At 52.5% G+C, this 22,144-nt stretch overlaps 1 long non-coding RNA gene across 3 annotated transcripts; it reads left to right on the forward strand.

Moving 5' to 3' along the window:
• Nucleotides 1-446: 446 nt before the first annotated feature.
• Nucleotides 447-21,152, forward strand: LOC102156401. Of its 3 annotated transcripts, XR_005380662.1 has the most exons (4): nucleotides 11,141-11,740; nucleotides 13,586-13,721; nucleotides 18,065-18,215; nucleotides 19,131-21,152. It is a non-coding gene; the product is annotated as an uncharacterized LOC102156401 (long non-coding RNA). The 3 variants fall into 3 exon arrangements; XR_005380664.1 differs by lacking the exons at nucleotides 11,141-11,740; nucleotides 13,586-13,721 and adding an exon at nucleotides 447-1,382; XR_005380663.1 differs by lacking the exon at nucleotides 13,586-13,721.
• The last annotated feature ends 992 nt before the right edge of the window (nucleotides 21,153-22,144 follow it).

The raw sequence follows: 22,144 nt of genomic DNA on the forward strand, positions 1-22,144 counted from the left end.
GCCTGCGAGGTGGGGGTGCCGGGCCGAGCTGCGGGCCGGCTGGTGGGCCCAGGGCCTGGCCGCCAGATTGACCTCCTCCAACCAAACCCGCAGCCAGCGGGAAGTGGGAGTTTTGAGAACCCGCTGACCCCAGCCGTGACCCCGCTCGGGGAGGCGGCCTCTCCCGGCGCGCGACCCTGTTCGCCAGGAAACCCGAGGCGGTGCCACGCTTGAAAGCGAAAGGTCCATTCATCAGCCGCGCCCGGCGTCTAATTGGCCTTTTGTTCATTAGTGCCTATTGCCCAGCGGGAGCGGGAAGGGGGCTTGGGAGGGCCCCGGGGGCTGCAAGCAGGGGTGCTGGGCGCCCCGGCCCGGGGTCCCGGTAGGGCAAGGCGCGTCGCACTCCTCCGAGGGGGCGCCAGAGCGCGCCAAAGATCACGCCCACGTGCAAGGATGCTCGGCGGGAGGCTGGGCTTCTAGCGTCCGGGCCGGTCCTCCCAGCTGCGGCCGCAGGCCCACGCCCCGTCCTTGCCCACACCTCCGCCCGCCGACCCAGGACACGTCTTTCCTCCGCTCCCTCGGGATTTCAGGTCTGCCTTCCCGCCTCTCCCAATTTCCCAGCTCGGGCGCTGGCCTTGGGGCCGGGCTGGGCTCACCTCCCTCCCGCCTTTCTTCACGCTTCTAGGGTTCTTTCGCCCTGGCCTTGCCTCCTCCCCCATAGCGACTCACGGTTCCCCTCCCTAGGCACCAACAGTGCTCTCACGTCGGGCCAGTGCCCCGCTTCTCTTGGGGGAATTGGGAGAAAATTTTGGGAGGTAGGAGGCGGCCCACTTTTGTGGGATCGTTTGGAGGAGGAAGCCCAAGCCTCCAGCGCTCCGAATTCTAGCTCCTCCAAATCAAACCTTACCTTCTCGCTCCCATCTCCTACCCAGTGTCCACATCAAGCCTCCACGTCCCCTTCTCTACCCCACACCTGCTGCCCCTCGGCACACCCGGGGAGGAGTCCGAGAGAAAGCGCAGGGATAAGGGCTCCTCCCAGCAGAAGCCCAGAGGTCCAGACGCACCTGTAGGGCCCAGGGGGTGCCTGGAGTGGGGGATGCGCTAGCGCTTGGACAAGGATCCAGGCCCCCAGCCCCCATCTTTCCTCTCTTTCCCTGGGAAGCCGGGGATTCCTGGCGGTGGGCTGGCTGCCCCGGACCTCCCGGCTCCCAGCCTCAGCCCAGTCCCAGGCCACCCCTGCCCCCAGCCCACTTCAGGCCCTATATATAGCACGGGTCTCCATAGCCCTCTGCTGGACCTGACGTCAGGAAGAACTTGATCTTGCCTGCTTCGCTCCTGCTTCTGAAACTGATCCTTGAAATGAGAGAACAGACTCTACACAATTCCCATGGCCTTGACATAAGGTACAGCGATAAATATACACCACTAATGAGCAATTACCATATAATCACCTTCCAATTAGCTCGCATAATGATGAATTAAACATTCTAGCAGGCGGGATTAGGTTTCTTACTTTGTATATTATTTACGAAGGCTATAGCTTCTGCAAAGAACCAAATATCAAATTAGATGGGGAATTTTCGCGTGGGGGTAATTATGCATTCAGGCCAGCGGCTGTGTGCTGGTCACTTGTCAAATGAGGCCTGCAAGGTACTGACCAGTTCGTTTGGGCATTTATTTCCCCCCTTTCCTCTTCTCTCTTTAGGTGCAATTGCCTTGCCTTTCCCTTTTACCGCCCTGGCAGGCGGGGTGGGAGGATGGGGGTTTGGGGGAGGGGTTTGGGGAGGGACCCCGGTCTCAGCAGGGAGGATGCGGGTGCGGATGCGGGTGCGGATGCGGGTGCGGATGCCGTGTGGGCTTGCGGCCCTCTAGTGCCTCGCCCCCTCTGCTCCGGGGGCGCATCCTGGGGCCTCGGAGCCCTCGGAGCTTTCGGAGAGGAATCGCGCTGCTTCGGCGCTACTGCGGGGCTCGCGGCGGGCGGCTGGCCTGCCATCCCCACGCGGGCCACCTGCCCCAGGCCCCTCGGGCTGCTCGGCCTCCACCCCCCACTGCCACCCCAGCGGCGGCGGGAGAGTGTGTGCGTCTGGGGGGGCGGGGGAGGGATACTGAAACAACCAACCAACCTCCACCCGCCCGCCCGCGGCCACCTCTCTTGTTCGGAAATGAATTTTGGCAAGAGATTAGCTCCTAATCTGATCTAACGCTGCTGACATTTGGGAAGAAGATGAAAATGGCAGCTCAATTTCATTCAGAAACGGGGTCACTTCTCGGGGCTCCGCTCTGCTGCCCAGAGAGCGTGGATGCTCCTCCCCTCCCCCCGGTAAACCCGAGGAGCTAGTCTGGAACTGGGGGGCAGGCAGGCGGCCAGGACTGCCCCCCCACCCCACCCCTGACCCCCAGCAGTGGGCAGGTGGTTCTGTGCTGGACCCTGTCCTGTCCCGGGTGAATGGTGGAGGTAGGAGGGGGTTATTGGCTGGGGCATCATCCTCTGTCCTCCCCCCTCCCCTTGCTTGTCTTCAGGGTACTTGGGCAGACGTGGGGACTCCTGGGCCAGTATGAGGTCTCTTCAGGTGGGAGAGCCCCTTTCCCGCAGGGAGTTCGTGGAAAGTAGGAAGTCAGCAGTCACCACATAGTGAGGTCATTAAAGCCAGGAGACTCAAGGCCTGCTTCCTGTCCTTCCCCTGGGCTCCCTGGGCCCACCTGTGGGGGGCGTGGGGGGGTTAGGGGGGCAAGGGGGTGGATCAGTACCTGCAGCCTTGTCAGAGGGCCTGGCCTCTTTAGAAATGGTGGACCTGGACATAGCCTCCCCTCTGTTTAACTCCAAGAGGCTGCAAGGTCCTGAGGGGTAGGAGTTAGGGCTTCCTGGAGACAGTGCCTCCTTTTCTCCTGAGATACCCACAGGCACCCACTGCAGACTCCAAAGGTGGGCAGGCCATGTTCTCAGCCACCTAGAGGGCCCCACAATGCCCAGCCTCTCCCCTCAGCTAGGACTGTGTGGGCAGAGGCCTCATCCTACTGCCGGGTAACAGGGGACAGGTGGAGTCATTTGTGGGGGATCCTGCTCACTGGATCCTGTTCTTGAGGCAGGTTTCCTACGGCCCTGCCTATGGGGTGCCAGCCTGGAATGGGGGTTGATCAGCAGCACAGCCCAGGACAAGGACAAGCTGAAGGATCTGTGCTTGGGCCCCTTGGAATGAACATACTAAGGAAGAGAGTTTTGTGCCTGACTTTGATTGTGTACCTAGCATGCACAGGTGGCTGTACCTGAAATGTGCTTACACAGCAGGTGGGTCACACACATGGATGTGTAAGTGGACACAAGGCTATGGGGACGGGGAGGCTGCAGCCCCTCCTGTGTCTACAAAGCTGAGGAAGAGGCATTCCTTGGGTACCTAGGAGAGTGAGGTGTGAGCTGGATCTCAGCCCTCCGCCCCCTTAGGCAGCAGCCCGGCACACTCTGTATTCCCCACACTTGAGTTCAGATGGGCTTTCTGTGTGTTGGCTCTGATATTATTGAAGGTGCCTTTATTATTGAGAGTCAGCTTTGTTCTGATTAGTCCTTCCTTTACTGGGTGCCCACAGGGCGGAAGCGAGGGACTGCCCCTTGCCCTTGTTCCAGCCTGGGGTTCTGGATGCCACAGCCCTGGTTATCTGCCACTATGGAGTTACTTGGAGTCAGGCAGAGGGGTGGTAACCGCAAGTATGTTTGCAGGCCTGGGAGGGGGAGGAGCCAAGTAATGAGCTGCGAGGGCATGTGTGCATGTGAATGTTTGGGAGTGCATGAGTGTTTGGGAACATTCGTGAGAGCCTGCAAGAGTGTGTGTGTGTAGGCGAGCATAGGGTTAGCACAGCAGGAGGGCAGGGCTGTGTGTTGGTGGGAGCCGTGTAAGGGTTTGGGGGTGCAGCTGGCTTTGCTGCCCTAGCTCTCCTGGCCTCCCTGGCCCCCTTTGGTCTGCCTTAGAAAGGGTTCACCCTGCACCGCTTCTTGGCCTCTGCTCTAAATGACTGTGCCTGTGTCTTCATGAGAAACAGAAGTGGTGACTAATGCTGTGGATCGCTTCAAGTGGAGGCCACAGCTTCGGAAACCATGTCATACTGATGGAGATGTCACTTTCCCTATTGGTCATCTGGGACAACCCAGAGGGTCTTCCTCAGCTCCAGGGGCCTCCTGGTTGTGTGTGTGTTGGGGTGGCATGGGGTGGGGTGGTCAGTGCTGAATTTTATGGAAAGCCAGAGCACTTTCAAGGTCCTTCTTCTCTGCCCACCCTCCTGCCACTCATACAACCTGCTCCCCTCTGCCCCAACCTTGAGTTTTCCCAGCTGAGAAGGAGATTTTTATCTAGAATATACTATAGGCCAGAAGAGGAGCAGTTGGACTAGCATGCACATGTGTAATCTGTATGTGCAGCCTCATGACCTAGGTCCTCATTTGCTCACTGTCCATCATCTGTCTGAACAGGTTTCTTCAGAGCAAATTCATTGTAAACCCCAGGAAGAACAGTCCAGAGAAGTTACTAGATTCCTGGCCCCGGGAAAGGGAACAGATGAGGCCAGGAGCCTCTGGAGTTTGCATCTGGCCCCGATGCTCATCTCAGAAGCTCTGACCCCTTCCCTGGCCCCTGTGCTAGATTGTAGGCCAACTGGGAGCAGGGAGTGAGTAGCCATTGCTTCTGCCTCAAATACTTGCTGTGGGCCAGCACTTCAGAAGCATTACATCACATCTGCCTATGCCTTCCCTCCGCCATAGGTCCCTTGTCCCTGACCTCCTGCCCACTGCTTTCTCCAACCTCTCTCTTTAGTGCAAGTGAATGGGGCGATGGAGGGCAGCTGGGGCGGAAGAGGCCCTTGTGCGCTTCCTTCCCAGTCCCAGACTTGCTCTCTTCTACCAAAGACGCGAAACCGGGGTGGTGCTGGGGTCACCCAAAGAGATAGGAACTAAGACAGCTCACCCTGACCCTATATCCTTTCTGCTGCCTGTCTGATTGTGCTTTTTTTTATCCATGTTTCCATATCTGTCTCCAGGAAGGGTGGAGAGCCATTCCCCGGAGCCCAGCGCCTCTCTCTAGGCATTTCTTACCTCCCTCTTTTCCTCCTGGCACCCTCCCTTTCTTCCTTTTCCCTTTTACTTATATGGATTTATTCTACAGCTTTAATCACTCATCTATGAAGTGATATATGTATGAGATTAATTAGTAAGTCTTGTTTGCTATAGGGAAATATTTGAAGCAATCTAAATATCCATCGGGAGGGGATTGGTAAAATAATTTACCCCCAGACTAGAATTTATACAGCAGCTAAAAAGAATGTTCTAATATGGGAGGATCTCTAAGATATGTAAAGGTCCACTGAAAAAAGCAAAAGGAGTACGCAGAGAATACCATTAGTTTAAAAGAAATACATAAAGGGCGTGTATATTTGTTTGAAGTTGCTTATAATCTTTCTAGGAGGATGCAAAAAAAAAAAAAAACTGGTGGAAATGGATTCCACAGTCTTTTTTAGGTGCCATGGCATGCTTTCTACTTCCCTAAGCACCTGGCTGCCCCTCGCCAGATGTAAGGCTGTCGTTCCTAAATGCTTAATGCCTCCTTTGCAAGAGGCTTCCTGGAACGGAGCACCCGGATCCAGGTGGTTGCCTTCAGTCCTACGAAGAACAGGACTCTCACCAGTGTTTTGGCTGCTGTACTTCTGTCACTGTGGCCCAACACAGCATTGGCTTTTTTTTGCAACCATGAGTCAGAAGCTTAGCTCCCCTCTCCAAGGAATCCTACAGAAGGCCCCACTGGTGATCACGCAGCCTGGGCTTGGATGTTTCCAGGGCTGGGAAGTTCACCACCTTCAAAGTTGCTTTGTCTCTTCTGAAACAGATTTGAGTTTTAGGATTTTCTTTGAGGCCTAGAGAATAAGTCTCATCTCCCTGGAGTTCATCTGGTGGCATGACAACTGTTTGGAGCATTGCCTCCCTGTGTGCTTCCCTTTCTTATTATTATAAAAAAAAATACAGATTTATAGACTGCAGAGTGCATAGTTTGAGGTATACACCCTCCATCTCCAAAAATTATGTTATGAATTGAATCCTGTCCTCTCCAGGTTCACAGGCTGATGTCCTAAGCTCCAGTCCAGAATGTGACTTTATTTGGAGATAGGGTCTTTACAGAGGTGATCACGTTCAATGAGGTCATTAGGGTAGGCTAGTGTTCTTATAAAATCCCATCATGACTGGTGTTCTTTATAAAAAGAGGAAATGGGATGCCTGGGTGGCTCAGCGATTAAGCGCCTGCCTTTGGCTCAGGGCGTGATCCTCGAGTCCCGGGGATCGAGTCCCAAGTCAAGCTCCCTGCATGAAGCCTGCTTCTCCCTCTGTCTGTATCTCTGCCTCTGTGTGTGTGTGTGTGTGTGTCTCATGAATAAATAAATAAAATATTAAAAGAAAAGAGGAAATGTGTGTGCACGATCCAGACACACACAGAGGGAAGGCGATATGAGGAAGACACAAGAAGAAGTGGACATCTACGAGTCAGGAGAGAGGCCTCAGAAGGAACCAATCCTGTTGACATCTTGATCTTGGATTTCTAGCCTCCGGAAGTATGAGACAAGAAATTTCTGTTGCTTAAGGTAACCTGTCAGTGGCACTTATTATAGCAGCCTGAGCAGACTCATACACATGATAAATTCAAGGTCAATCTTGTTCTCTGTCTCTTTCCCAGGCACTCACCATCCTGTTGCTGTTTTGAAGCAAATCCCAGACCTCATACCTTTCCTAGTAACAGTTTTAGGTTGTGTCTTTCATAAGAGTCTTGTAACAGCTTAACCACAACACTATGATTCCTTAGTAATTCTGCTCTCCATGAGCTCATGAGCTGATCTGTGAGTAGATATGGCCTTTACCTATGCTCCCATGGGTCTGGGCTCCCCACCCCAGGGTTATGAGGAAGAGAGGCAGTCCATCTGGGATGGGGGCAGGCCCATCTGCACATGCCAATGCCCTCCTCCCATTTGGAGAATTTCCTTCCAGGAAGATCCCTGTGTGGGCATCTTGGGAAGAAATGTGGGTGCCTCTCCTTTCCTTCGTAGGGAGCAAAGATCTTTTTTTTTAAATAATAAATTTATTTTTTATTGGTGTTCAATTTGCCAACATACAGAATAACACCCAGTGCTCATCCCATCAAGTGCCCCCCTCAGTGCCCGTCACCCATTCACCCCCACCCCCCACCCTCCTCCCCTTCCACCACCCCTAGTTCGTTTCCCAGAGTTAGGAGTCTTTATGTTCTGTCTCCCTTTCTGATATTTCCCACACATTTCTTCTCCCTTCCCTTCTATTCCCTTTCACTATTATTTATATTCCCCAAATGAATGAGAACATATAATGTCTGTCCTTCTCCTATTGACTCATTTCACTCAGCATAATACCCTCCAGTTCCATCCACGTTGAAGCAAATGGTGGGTATTTGTCATTTCTAATGGCTGAGGAATATTCCATTGTATACATAGACCACATCTTCTCTATCCATTCATCTTTCGATGGACACCAAGGCTCCTTCCACAGTTTGGCTATTGTGGACATTGCGGGAGCAAAGATCTTAAGGTTGCCAGTCTGGCCATACTGCAGACATTAGCAGGGCTCGAGGGGTCTTGGGAAAGGGCTGCTTCCATTGTGGCCTAGCAGGGTCTGGGGCCCTGGAAACGATGGCCACGGGGCCCCAGCCTCTCCAAGCATTGCTGAGCCTGGCTTCCCATTTCCTCTGGCGGTGGCTGCATTGCTAAGTAGTGTCCTGGCAAAGCCAATCCACCCACAGCAGCTCAGTTGCACCCTAAGCAAATTAGGTGCTGATCCGAAGGTGTAATTGAGCAACAGTGAGTGCAGTTTAGCAATGGCGAGTGTCCTCGCTGGGGTAGCAATCAGAGGCCGAAAAAGTCCACGAAGACCTGTTGGAGGCCTGTTTTGCTTCCCTGACCCTCCCTGTTCTAAGCAGAGGCGAAGAGATGCCTCGCAGCCAAGTTCTGTTTGATTTTTAAAAATTGGGGCGAACCTTTGGATGTGTCAGGGTGCTAAACATAATTAGCATTCTTTAGGAACAAAATAGACAACAAGCCTGCTATTGTTTCCTTAATTATATGTCTTCTGATATAAAACAATCCCTTGGTGTTGGTGATGTGTTGATTAATTATCCCAAACAGTTCTTTTTGAAAGTTAGGAAATGTGTCTCCTGACCTCGTTCTCTGTTTCAAGGGGAACAGGAGCCGAGCTCTCGAGTTTCTTCCCCGAGCCCCGAGCCCTGAGCCCCGAGAGCCCCTTGGTTACCTGTGCTGGGAAGGTGGAGTGGAAATGGGTTTCTGGGCTGAGGTAGGGCCAGGCTGGCAGGGAAGTGCTGGGGGGTGGGTGGGGTGTTGGGGGTGGGGTGGGGGCCTCGAAGGCTTCTGGGGGAGCAGAGCCGGGGGACTTTCTGGGTTGATCCTCTGGGGACAGATCAGCAGCCCCTCCATGTGCCCCAGACAGGAGGCCCAAAGGGGGAGGGACACGAGAGGGAGGAGCCCTTGTGGTGTCTGTCTGGAGTCTAGACCCTCGAGGCGGGATGTCCTGGTGACTCACTGAGCCGTGTCTCCCCACAGCCCTCACTTTCTTCCACCCTCTTTTGTGTTTTCGGCCCTCCCAGCAGCCTATGAGTCGCATGCCAAGGTGGCAGCAGGTGCCAGGCCTGGCCTGAGAAGGTCCATGAGGCTGCAGCCAAGGGCCTGGGAGCTTTGTTGGGTGTGTGTGGATGACAGTGTGGGTGCTGAGGGGATGGAGAGGCCCCTCCAGAGAGCTGTGTGTGTGTGTGTGTGTGTGTGTGTGTGTATGGGTGTGTATGTGTCTATGTGTGTGGGGATGTGGGTGTGTGTGTGTTATGTCCAGGCAACGGGGAAGGGTAGGGTGTTTTCCTGCTGGGGATTCCTTTAAGTTCCTCATCTCAGTGTTTGCTCACAAGGGCCTAAAATGCCTCCCTCTGTCCCCTTTCTGTCCCACGACACCTTCCTTGTGCTTTTAGGGCAGGCTCCACATCTTCCACCTCCAGGAAGTCTACCTGGATTGCCCAGCCAGCCCTCTGGAGCCTTTGCTTGTACAAAGCCTGCCACCCTTTCTCCACCTTGCTGCCCCAAATGCTTACCTCTCTCTAAGTGGGTAAATCCAGGCTCTGCAATGGACTCTAAGATGCATGTGGGAGCAGGGCTGGCCTCACTCATCTTCATTCCTCTTCGGTGCCTGGCTCTAGCCAGACCTGCTCAGTACCCCGCCTCCCAGTCCTCCTTCTACTCTCTTCTTCCTTTTCCCTCTCTCCCTCCCCGTTACTTCTGTTGGTGTCCGTGGGTCTGTGTATCTCATGACAAAAAACATTTGAGGTGGCCTGCAGGGAGTATAATTAAGCTTAATTCATGATACATATGACGTACAAACAAATTATAAGGTAAAAATAAAGCTGCAATAAGTCAATACTAGGGAAACCATAAACGAAGAGTCAAGACCAGGGGGACGTTAGAACATGGCTGTGCTGTAAGATACTATTAGGATTTCAGTGTTGGCAGTGATGCTCGTTAAATGTGCTCCGTGCTGGGCTCTGAACTTGACGTGCCTTATCTCATTTAATCCTCTTGATAATAACTTCAGACATGAGGACTCTCTAATCCCCATTTTATAGATGAGGACACCTGGGCTCAGAGTGGTTCAGCATCTTACCCAAGGTCACACAGCAGACATGAGACAGCAGGGATTTAGTTGAGGCGCTGTCTGACCTTGAATGAAGCCCAGCTGCATCTTCTACAGAGCTCTACAGAGGCATGAGGGGCTTGGCCTAGAGGGAAGGGGGACCTCACAGGGCAGCAGCAGTTAGAGGAAGCTTGGGGAGCAGAATGCAGGGGAGGGTGGGAGGAGGTTAACTCCCAGTGATCCAGAAATGTCAGGAGGGATATGAGGAGGAATGGGGGGGAAATGGAGTGGGGCAGGGGGAGAAGAGATCAAGCAGATCCAGCCAGAGGGTCCTCGGAGGGGAGATCCCACCTGGCAGGAGGAAGCAGGGCCCCTTCCCCCCATCCCCACAGAGGCAGCTTCTTCCTGGAGAGGAAAACCAGCCTTGTCTTGGGGCACACCTGGCTGCCCCACAGGGCCAGGCGTTGGGTTTCAAGAGCACCTGATAACATGCCCAGGGGCAGTCCCCTGGGGAGGGGGCTGTGTTCTGCTCTCTGTCCGGATCTAGTCCCCTTAACTGGCTGCCCACCAAAAAACTACTTACTTTTCTGAAAGCAGGTACGCACACAGGACACCTGTGTGGTGTCAGGGGCGCTGGAACAAATGGCTGCTGAATTAAGTGGCTGGCCTGAGCTGAGGATGGTGGGAAAGCGGGGGGGGGGGGGGGGGGGGGGGGGGGGGGGGGAGGGGAGGTGGGGGACGCATAGGGAAGAGCCATTCAGAAGGAAAGAGGAGAAAGTGTCTTGTCTCAAGGGGCGAGTTGCAAGGCAAGGCTTACAAGTTAGAAACATGATCACTTTCCACCTCCTGTCTAGGGCGTGAGTCTTGGAAGATCTCGCAGTCAGGTGGGTTGAAGAATCTTAGCTGCAGGGGCATTTGGGTTGCTCAGTGGTTGTGTCTGCCTTCGGCTCAGGGCGTGATCCCGGAGTCCTGGGATCGAGTCCCGCATCAGGCTCCTTGTGGGGAGCCTGCTTCTCTCTCTGCCTCTGCCTCTCTCTCTTTGCCCCTCATGAATAAGTAAATAAAATCTAAAAAAAAAAAAAAAAAAAAAAGAACCTTAGCTGCAATGAATGACTTGGGCAAGAGGAGAGGTGGCTAGACCATATAGCTGCCTTTGACTTGGAGAGAGGAGGTTTGGACCCCGGGGATTTGATGATGGCCATGTTCACGGGCCCTCCCTCCCGCCAGCTGCGGAGGCATTCGAATGGTCTATGGAGCCCAATTTATTGAGCTCTTTATTGAGGATGCCAGCTTCTTTTTTTTTTTTTTTTTTAATTTTTATTTATTTATGATAGTCACAGAGAGAGAGAGAGGGGCAGAGACACAGGCAGAGGGAGAAGCAGGCTCCATGCACCGGGAGCCTGATGTGGGATTCGATCCCGGGTCTCCAGGATCGCGCCCTGGGCCAAAGGCAGGCGCCAAACCGCTGCGCCACCCAGGGATCCCAGGATGCCAGCTTCTTACCAGGGCCCAAAGCGCATGCCACTCACCTAACAGCTTTGTGACCTGGGGAGAGTTTCTCAGCCTCAGTTTGCTCATCCATAAATGAGGGCAATCATAAAACTTGTGACATGGAGTTGGCCATGTAAATTAAATGAGCCCAGCATACAGTAAGAGGTAAGAGCTCCGTAAATGCTAGCCAATATTATAATCATTTCTGTGGTTTGGGGATCAAGTGGCTGCCAGTGACTGCTTGAGAGTTCGGCTTTCTTGTGACTGTGTCCTGCTCTCAGAAAGAGTCAGTTTGTGCAGTAGGAGGAGTCCTGGACTCAAAGCAGGGGGCCCTGATTCTAGTTCTAGACCTTTCTCTGATGGGTATGTAACTTTGGGCAAGTCCCTTTCTCTCTGGGCTTCTCATCTGCACAGTGAAGGAGCTGGACCAAAGGATCTGCTCAGCCTGCTCACCACAGGTCTGTGGTGCTCCTTGAACAGCATGTGTAGAGGTCCTCAGGAGGAGCCTCTGACCCTCAGAGGTGGACCTCACAGGAGGGATCCTCGTCTATAAGGAACAATTCCAACAGGAAAGAGGATTGGAAAATCCTGGTGAGTCGTCCCCTCCACCCCCTCTCCCACTATGATTTGTTCAGCGATGAATGAGGATGATAGCTCAACCCCTGTGCCAAACAGGCTCATACTTACCTACACGCAGAGCACACTCCCAGGGGGTTTGGGGCACACACAGGCACACACATAACACACACACACACAGAACTGCTTATGTGATCTGTGTAGAAACCACCCACTTTGCCTTCCCCCAGGGTGTGGTGTGTGGTGTGGTTAGTGGTCTCTAAATACCTGGCTTCTGGGAATGATGTTGCCTGATTTAGCCAATAAAAATATAGGATGCCCAGATAAACTAAGAAAAGAGCTCTAAAAGGGCTGAATGTTTTTTATTGATTGATAAAAGCTGAATCCTGAAAAAAAAAAAAAAAGAACAAGAAAAAAAAGCTAAATCTTGTTTGTGGAGGACATCCTGCTGGCCCACACGGGGTGTGGGACATGTTTAGCAGGTATAAGATATTCTGATATACAGGATGCCTGGCAATCCTATTCTGGAGGCCCCCAAGGCTGAGATGAATTGGACTGAAACCTATGGAGAGCTTCCTGGCTTGGGGACAAGCAGTTCATCTGGAATGTTCTCTAACTAGAGGCTTGGGGAAAGTGGAGAAAATATAGGAAGAGATCCAGAGCAGTGCTCAGGGCTTTGCTGGGGGAATAGGGGCCTGGCTGCACTGTCTTCCAAGAGCTGGTCCTCCTTCCTCCTTCACTGACCAATGCCCTGCTCACCACTCTGTTGGCCGGCTGTTTTGGTGGTGGCTGCCTGGGGCGCTGCTGCTCTTACAAGGTGGAACTGATCTAGAGAAAAAAGGGACAGTAGGAATGACCCAGCTTAGATCCCATCTTAGCCTCCATAGGTCCCCAAGCTAAGGTCAGCCCTCTTTCTCTTTGTTCAACCCTCTGAGCACGCAGGGTCCCTCCCACTTTGCAGATGAGCAAATCAAGGCCCAGGGAGATTCTGCTGGGGCCTCTAGGACATTGGCCGCTGGCCTCTCCTGTTTTGTGGGGTCGCAGCCTGTCAAAGATGAGGGGGGAGATCCAGTCAGTTGGCACCACCATGTGCAGGAAACCAAATGAGTTGTGTGGCAAACTGAGGCTTGAGAAGGGAGCAGTGGTCAACCCTCCACTCTATCCTCCCTTCTCCCCTCCTGGATCGGAAGCTGTTCTCAGCCCCCCTCAGAGGCGTGATGAGCCTCCAATCATACATACATGGGAAGTGGTGAAGGGTAGGGGCTTGGGGCCTGCAGACTTGAGTGCAAATTCCTGCTTTATTTCTTTCTTTGACCAAGTCATGGCTCTCTTCTCCTCATCTGTAAAGTGGGAGGAATAGCATCTGCTAGGGTTGTTGTGGGATTGAGTTAATGCAGTTAAAATACTCTGCCCAGGGCACAGCACATAGTAGGTGGTCGGGAGACGAGCCCTTCAACAGGCATGTGAGCGCTTACAGCGTAGCCAAGTGACGCGGTCACTGCTTTCTGCCCACATACATCTGTAGAGCAGTGGTAATCAATCAGGCACTGCGCTGAGGACCAAGGCGGTCCCCAGGGCAAGTACCAAGTGCTTCGTATCTCCTAGGAGCTGCCAGCAGCCCGAGTGAGGATCTATGCAAGCCACACATGACATATTTAATAAGCAGGGCAAATTGGTGCTAAGTGGGAAGTTAGGTACCTTGGTCATAACGTATAAAATGACTTTGCAGGTAGTCAGGGAAGGCTTCCTGGAGGAGGTGAGGTTCACATTGTGGTCCTGGCTGGGTCTTCGTCCAGTGTGTCCTGAGCTTACAAGCAGGCCTCACACGAGTGTGGTGAGTGACCCTAGCTGTGTACCTAGGGGCTGAACAGAGAGACACCAGGAGGAAGAAAGGGGATGTGAGCATTCACGGTCTGGATGGAGTTTGGAAGAGCTGGGGAAACTTCAGCTCCTCACCTGCTCTACAACCTCCCGAGGCCCAGCAGGGAGGAGGCAGGTAAGAGCCAGGTGTTTGCCATCAGGTGTCCCCGGCCAGGAGGCTGCTCTGCCGAGAAGCTGATAGGCAGCCTCTCCTGGGCCACAGTGACCCTAGGTGCCCACCTTGGGCTTTGTCCTACTGCCCAGGGGTGGGGAAGGCCCTCTCTCCCTCAGGATTCCATCTGGTTTTTATTTTCATGTGTAGCAGTGACAAATGTTACTAAAAAACAGAAAAAGGCAAGAGAGCCCTACCTCCTCCCTGAACGGGACGTTTCATCGCTTCCTGTCCACGCTGCCTGACTGATGGAATTTGACATTCCGAGCTCATTAGTGCAGGGATCCCTTACAGCAAGCAGCCTGCCACGGGGATGTCACAAAGGGGCTTTAACTTGGGCGTCATTGAGAAATTTGGCTTCCAGGGAGAAGCTGTCTGGCCAGGCTGACGCCCATTCCGAGGCTTTCCCTTCCATTCAGCAGAGGCTCGGCCCAGCCGGACTCTGTGTCCCCTTCTCTGGTAGGAGGTCCTTTCTGGGTCCTGGCGGCCACCCTCTGCCTTGTGTCTCTCAGATCAAGACCCTTGATGGTCAGAGTTGCGAGAGAGCTCAGCAGATCCTGCTCTAGTCATTTGCACATGGGGTAACCGAGGCCTAGGGAGTGGAGGGATTTGCTCAAAATCATCAGCCTGTCAGGGTCAGAGTGGTGGCAGATTAGAGCATGGGATCTGGAGGCAGAAAGACGGGGGTCCGGGCCTGCCAGCCCTGCAGGGCTCCTCACGGGCTGTGCGAACTTGAACAGCAAATGCCCTCACAGGAAGGCAGAGGAGAGGGAGCGCGTATATCGGAAGTGCCCAGCTCTGTGCCTGGCACCAGCTGCCTACTGCTGCTCTTGTCGTTACTGTCACGAGGCTGAGACCTGCTGATCTGCAGCGTGGCCCGTTAGTTCACGGGCAAGTCTTCTCTGCCTTGGTGAGGTGCCCAGCAAAAGTCCAACAGCAGCTGGGTCGAGGACCCCCAGGGGCACCTCTGCCCAGGCTCTGTCCTGTGGCCCCGACCTAAATGGTAGAGGCCACCGCAGATCAGACCCCAGACCGAAGGGAAGCCAAGCTTCTGCAGGAGGGAAAACGCTCCCTGCATCACACCCTGTGGTTGAGCTCCAGAATGCCTGACTGAGTGAATGAATGATGGAATGCTTGCCTGCTGATATCTCCAGACCTGGGCCCCCCTCTGGGCCTTCCCTCGAAGGCAGAAAGAGCAGGGGTTGGGAGCCAGCCGGCCTGTTTCTTCATCTGCAGAGGGGGTGATGGTTATCCCGCAGGGCTCGCTGGGGGGACTGCGTGCAGAACCCTCGGCAGGTGATCCTGAATCGGAAGCCGCTGCTGAGCCTCTTCTTACCTCCACCTTCACCGACAGCCTCCTCCTTCCCTTGTGCTCCTCAGAACCCTGCTGATGGGAGACATAATACTCCCATTGTGCAGGTGAGAACACTGAGGCCCTGAGAAGGGAAGTGACCCGCCCAGGAGTCCTCCGTGAAGCCAGGGAGGGCCTCAGGCCAAACACCTGGGCTCCCAGGCCAGTCCCTGTGCTGCCGTGGTGCTTCCGTGTCAGCAGGCTGATAGAAATCGGGATAAAATGGATCAAGTCAGCAGGTTCTTGGTCCTCTTCACCTGCCCTTGGGGATCTGGTGCATTTTCCTCCACAAGGCATAAGCAGCGCTTTGGGGTGGGAGTGCATTGGGTTGCCGCCCCATGGATCTGGGTCAGCTTTAGGCAGAGCTCCAGGAAAAAGGGAAGGGGCCCTCAGCTGCAGGATGGGCAGTGTGGGTGGGGGCACTGCAACCCCAGGCCAGGGGTCCTCTCTGGGCTGGCTTCCAGGTCAGATGTGTGGAGATTGCTCCCCAGGAGCCCCTCTGGCAGCCCCTGACCAGCAGGCCTCGTCCCTGGGGCTGGGTGTCCCCGTGAACACGATTTAATGAGCTGGCTGCAGAGAGCTCAGCGATCTGGGGCCATTCTTCTGCCTCTGTCCTAGTTGGAATTCCAAGTTTTGTGTTTCAGGCCAACTTGCTCCTTGTATATCTATTTGGAACCAGCAAGCCCCCCAGAGCATTTTATCGGGTTATTTTGAATTAGGAGTTTTAACAGCCTGCAGGGCAAACATAGAAGCCTTTAAGGAGAGAAAGCAAATGAAGTCAGCAAGGGGGAGTGCGCTGGGGAGAAGGGAGGAAGTCCCAAGCTGAGTTTTGGAATGGGGCTTGATTATGTTGGTGACAGCAGGCTGCATTTTGCAGGACAGGAATCCAGCCCCTGTGGTTTGCAAAACACTTCGCCCCACATAATTCCATTTAAACCACACAAGGACGCTGAGAGGTAGCGATGGTTTGTTTGCCTTATTATCTTGATCCTACAGACTGAGGCTCAGAGAGGTACCGAGGCTGGCTCAAGGTCACACAGCAAGGAGAAGGCAGGGCTGAGATTTCTGACAGCGCAGGATCCCCCCAAAGTCTTCGTTTTTCCGTTCTGGAGTTAGGGATCAGCGGCAAAGCTGTAGTGGGTGCTGCGGAAGCTCTGCCCACACCCATGGGCTCCCTTTGCCTTCTGTGTGTATGACCGCCCGCCTGCTTCTGGGTGGTTTGCTTCCAATGGCTCTTTGAGGCGCTCGAGCCATTTATTTGCCCAAGCACGGGGCTGAAAATGCCTGAGAGTTCACATCCCCTGGGTGGTCCATAGCCAGTGTTGGACTAGAGCAAGAGTTTGGAAGCCCGGCTCCCTCGCTTGGAGACCCAGACAAACTCCAGAGTGTGATTTACTCTGCAGAGCTCCTGGGGGATCAAGCTGGCACGGGGGCTTCACGTGGAATGGCACCCTACTTCTCCTCTCTCTCCTCCCTGCCCTACCTCACCCACTGCTTCCCTCCTCTCTCTCGGAAGCACTTCCTTACTAAATCCCTTGTAAATGAATTCTTATCTCAAGGTCTGCTTCTGAATCTGATCTCACACAGGTCTGAACAAGACGGAGGATCAACACTGGGAAGACATGGGACCAGGGAAGAAACGGGGGTGGGGGTGGGGAGGCCAGGGTGGGGGTTGCTTTGCTAACCTCTGACCTTCGAGGGGAGCCCTTAGTGAAGTTGTGGCCAGCATACAGGTGGGGAAGCGGTCATCTGAGAATGTGCTGGAATCGGTGGGAGAATGGACAGTGAGCTTAGAGGTCTGAAATCTCATCTACTCTTCCACATGGCGGAGGTGGGCACTGAGGAGTGGTCCTGGCTCGGATGGGGGTGCAGACGTGCTGGGTGTTGCCTTGGGTTTGAAGCAGAGGTGAGCATGCAGGACCTCTCCTCGGGTGGGGGGGGCGGTGGGTTAGGAACCAAACCTGTGAAGGAGTGAGGAAGGCAGGATTGGGCAGAGGGAGACAGGGCTGCGGTGCAATTGTAACAGAGCCTCTGGTGGATGCCATGGGGACCTGGAGCTGGGCTGGCCCCTCACAGGTATCCTGAGCCAAGGCTGAGGGTGGGCTCTTTGTATGCCAGTATAGACCAGGCACTGGACACTGGCTGCCTCCAGGACAGGTGTAGTCTTGGCCGGGCAGCTTCTCCCAGATGAGGCCAAGTTCTGGAAAAACGTGCCTGCTTTTCGTTCCACTGAATCCCACATGATTTCCAGGGGACTTCCTACAGGTTAGGCCTTCCCCCTGTGGGACAACTGAGACATGGAGAAAACAAGGCCCCTGTCCTCAAGAAACTTTCATCCAGTTGCAGAGACGCTGCTTTTGTCTGTGAAACGTGAAATGATGTAGTTCGGAGGAACTGCTGTCATCAGGGTTAATGAGCTCACTGTGTGCCAGGCACGGTGCTAGGTACTTCCCAAGCATTTATTTGCCCTTTCGTGGCAATTCTCCAGTCTTAGCCTCATTTCACAGATGGGCTCATCGACTGTCCCATGACTAGCTCGTAAGTGGTCAAATCAGAATATGTTTTTTTCCCATGTATTTATTTATTTAAGGAATCTCTACACCCATGTGGGGCTCGAACTCACAACCCTGAGATTGAGTCACATGCTCCTCCTACAAAGCCAGCCAGGTGTCCTTCAAATCGGAGTTTTTAATTGGAGCATTCTGACTCCAGAACCCGATCTCTGAGAAACTACCTTCTACTGTTTATGTAGGAGCTGAGAAGACTCTGGAATTCCCTGTAGAGTATGGGAGAGTATGGTAAGGAATATCAGAAGACTGCCTGGAGGTGGTGGCCCTGGGTCTAATATTGGAGCATGTGCATTAGGGGACTGGGGCTTGCTTCAGTGTCTTATAGAGAGAAGGCAATCCCTCATTGTGTAAGTGGTTTATGAAATAAATGCTCTTTCCTCTGAAAGGTCTCCCTATACTAATCTGAAGTTTAATGGGCTCGTGGTTCCCCTACTCCCAAGTGGAGGAAGAACTTTCCTGTCCACACTTTGACTTCTGCAGTGACCTTCAGATTCCAACAGCTATATCCCATCTCTGCTGCGACCTAGCGGTGCACTGGTATGTTTTTAACAACTTGCTTTCTGGGGGGGGGGGGAGCTGGGGGGGGCAAAAAAAAAAAAGAAAGCAAGCACCCCAACTTGCAGTGTTTGCCAATCCTGTGGTGTAAACATTTCCACCATGGCCAATTCATACTACCAAAGTGATGTCACTGACAGTGGGAGTGGGGAAGAGGTACCCAGGTGGTTCTTGTAAGCCAGCGTGAGCCGGCCTCAGCAGACACTGCATGTGACCTCTTATGTCTGTAACATATGTACTGCCAGAGTTGGACTCATTCTGGGAAGAGAAATGATTCCCTGGGTCCATTTGGCTATGGCCCAGTGGGTGTCATACTGATAAGCTGAGGACATGGATTTCATTGTGAAAGTCAGCTGTTCCCACAGAGCGGATGTCTCCCACCCTCACCCTGGGATTTTTCACTGTCCACCCCCCTTCTTCTGCGTCTGACACTTCCAGCTGTGGGATCTGCATGGGGCCCATTCCTGCTCTGTTGCCACGATAACCCCTTATACCTGGACAGCACTTTACAGTTTGCAAAGCAGTTTTCACTGCCATGTTCTCCTAGAGCCCCCTACAGAGCCCAAGAGGTAGGCCGTGTGGGGTGTGATTACCATCACCTGACAGTTAAATAATCTGAGTTTGGGGAGCTTCAAAGACTTGCTCAAGGCCACACTGGTTGGTAGCTGGTGGCAGGAGCAGGACCTAAACCCCAGGCCTCTGCAGCCCAGCCTAGCACATTTCCATCTGTTTTGGGCGGTTGAGCATCATGAACATTCCGGAGTGCATCATAAGTTAAAAGTTGTGTTAAAAGCCACATGACCGGATTTATCCTTTTAATGTAGAAATGCTAATTTTAAAAGTTCTGCCAACTTATACCCATTTTTTTTTTTTCATCCTTCCCCTCTTGGTTTTCAGTTGTAGGTGAAAACAGAAATCCAGGAGCAGGAGGGGACATGACACTATTCATAGGTGGCCTCCCCCAAACTCCAACACTGCAAGAGCCCAGGTGACTGCACAGAGTGGGGCAGAGGTAATATTTCAGCCCTGGGCGTTTCAGGTAAACAGCTTCTTTGGTCAAGATGACAAAGGTATTTATTACAGGAAATCCCTGGCAAGGATGATCTATGCTTGTCCAAGAGAGCAATAAAGGCACTTTTGCCCGGAGCACTGGGCTTCCGAGCCTGGCCTGCGAGTGTCTGACTGGGGCGGCGCTCACATTCCTGCGGGAGACACAGTCTGCTCTTCTGCTTAGGAAGCTGTGCACAGCCTGCACCCCGGGTCCCGCCAGGGAGATTGACACCTGCGACTTTGCTTGCGACCTGCTGTCCTCTCAACTCCTGGATGGAACCGCAGCTGCGTTTGACCAGACTTTCAGGAAAGATAAACCTGCCATTGGGCAGCCACACCCACCGGCCTGCACACCCACACTCACACTCGGTGTCCAGCCCTCTCTGTTTTCTCCCAGTGTGGTGGTGAATTTCTAAAACCTGGATGAATGTTTCCAAAACTTGCCCCATGGGGAATTTGTTAAAAAATACAGATTCCCAGGGCCTCTCCCACCCAGTCTGATTTAGTAGGTTGGTGGGGTGGTGTTAAGAAGTTGTCACTTTAACAAGATCACAGGTAGTTCTTGTGATTGGGTAAATTCTGCAGGTGTGGCCCAGGGTTTCTCCAACTACAGCAGGTATCTGAGTCAGCCCGTGGGCTTGTGGAGAAAGGAGTGCTGACTTATTTTATTTTATTTTATTTTATTTTATTTTATTTTATTTATTTATTAATTTAATTTAATTTAATTTTATTTTATTTTATTTTATTTTACTTTTTGAGTGCTGACCTTCTTAGCTGGGCCTGAGAATTTGCATTTCCAACAAACTCCCAGGTGACGTGGATGCTGCTGGTGTGGGAGCGGTGGGTTGAGAGCCTGTTGAGAGTCTGTGTGTAAACAGACCCTGGAGCCAGGCTGAAGCTGTTTAAACCTCAGGGTCATGGTTTGTAATACGGGTTTGGTCATAATATTTACTAGCTAAGGGGTGTTATGAGGATTAACTGAGTTATGTTCGTAAAGCTCTTAGAGCAGTGTGTGGCACATGGTAAATTAGTTATTATGTAAGTGTTTGTTAAACAGATAAAATGCTAGACTAGGTTGTAGGTGTCTATTTATTCATGCACTTATTGAATACTAAATGACACGTATCCTGCTGCTGGAACCCTCATGAGAATGGGACCTTGTGGGGGTGCAAGAGGCTGACCCAGTCCCATCTCATTCTGATCAAGAGAGGCAGACTTTCTGGTTACAGCTGATGCATTCTTCCAGCGTGCTACTTATCTCCCCAGACCTTAAAAACATAATGTGATCAACATCAGGACCCTGTCCTACAGTCCTAGCACCCTGGACTTGTCTTCCTGGTGCCCATCCCAATCCTTAACCACACATTCATCTGTGTGATGGTGTAACAACTAGTTCCTCGCGGATAGCGTGCCTGGTTAGGACAGGCTTTGTTTCTGTGGCTTGTCCCTGCTGAGTCCTCAACACACAGGGCAGGGCCTGGTGCATTATAGCTGCTCAGTAAACTTGTTGAATGGATGGATGGATGGATGGATGGACGGACAAGTGGATGGATGATACACAATGGTCCCTCACCAGCCTCTTCCCAGGTGGCTAGAGCAGTCAGGCTTTCCCACCTCCATTCTTGATCACTTTAACCTTTTTTTTCCACTGCACCTGCAAAGGTATTTCTAAAATCTGGGTCTGATCTGCCCATTTCCCTGTTTGAAACTTCTCCTGTGGAACTCTTATAATAATTTACTTCTTTGGGCCATGTATAGACTAAACTCCACGGCTTATGAATGAATGCATGTCTCCATTTACAAATAATCAAAGCCACATACTGCCAAACAGACCTGTTGATTAGCAGGAGATAAGAAGTACTAATAAAATTTCAGCTCAAAAGAAAGAAACTCCATGTCTCAGTGACCCATGCAGATTTACCTTGGAAAATGTGTGTTTCCTGCTAAGCTTCTAGAATTGCTGAGAAAAGCTCATAGATATCCCCTCCCCATAACTGTCAGGGACGCCTGATGGAGAGAAGTTCCCAGCAGGAAAGTCTCACGAAAACCCAGAAAAAGCACCCTCCTCCCCACCCATTCAAGAGGATGAGTGGGTTTTGAACATCCAGCAGCACATGATTACATCTGAACAAGGAAGTCCTCTTTTCCTCTTCCCTCTCCTCTCCTCCAAACCTGGCGGGCTCCTGAGTGGTTGAAGGTTGGGGGGAAAAGAAGCACAAGGCTGGGGCATGAAGAGGCCGCCCTGTGCTCCTTGCCTCCCCAGCTACAGCTGGCCTGAGCTGGGGTGGGGGAGGAGGGTGATACTGGGTGATGGTAGGCAGTGAGTGATTATGACCCTGGGCCTGACAGTTTAATTACTGAAATGAGATTGTGCCTGGGACTCAAAGTGGCTGCAAGACTGTTTTCAAAGAGTGACCAGAGAAGGATGGCACCTGCCTGAGATTTTCTCCCCAGGGCAAGGGAAGAACACTGTGCAGAGTTGGCTTGAAGGGGCTGTTGGACTTGGTAGGGGGAGGTTGGAGAAAGTTGGTTAGTATAATGGCTACACGACCATATTTACAGACACACAGGAAATATTTACATAAATATACAGATATAACGGATTCATATCAATATATGTACATATGGGTTGAGCCATATAGGTGACACATGTATCCATATATACAAACTACCGTTTTTTGAGAATCCATTAGTGCACATGCTCTAGGCGAGGCATTTTTACCTACATTAGCTTTAATCCTCAAATAAAATAGATATCGTCCCAATTTTCAGGTGATAGAACTGAAGATTAAGGACATGAAATCTTTTATCCTGGGATCACATAGCAGGTGGCAGCGGTATGCTTCATGCTTCACCCTGTC

This window comes from Canis lupus, chromosome 28 (genome assembly GCF_011100685.1).
Source record: "Canis lupus familiaris isolate Mischka breed German Shepherd chromosome 28, alternate assembly UU_Cfam_GSD_1.0, whole genome shotgun sequence".
In the NCBI taxonomy this organism is placed as follows: domain Eukaryota; kingdom Metazoa; phylum Chordata; class Mammalia; order Carnivora; family Canidae; genus Canis; species Canis lupus.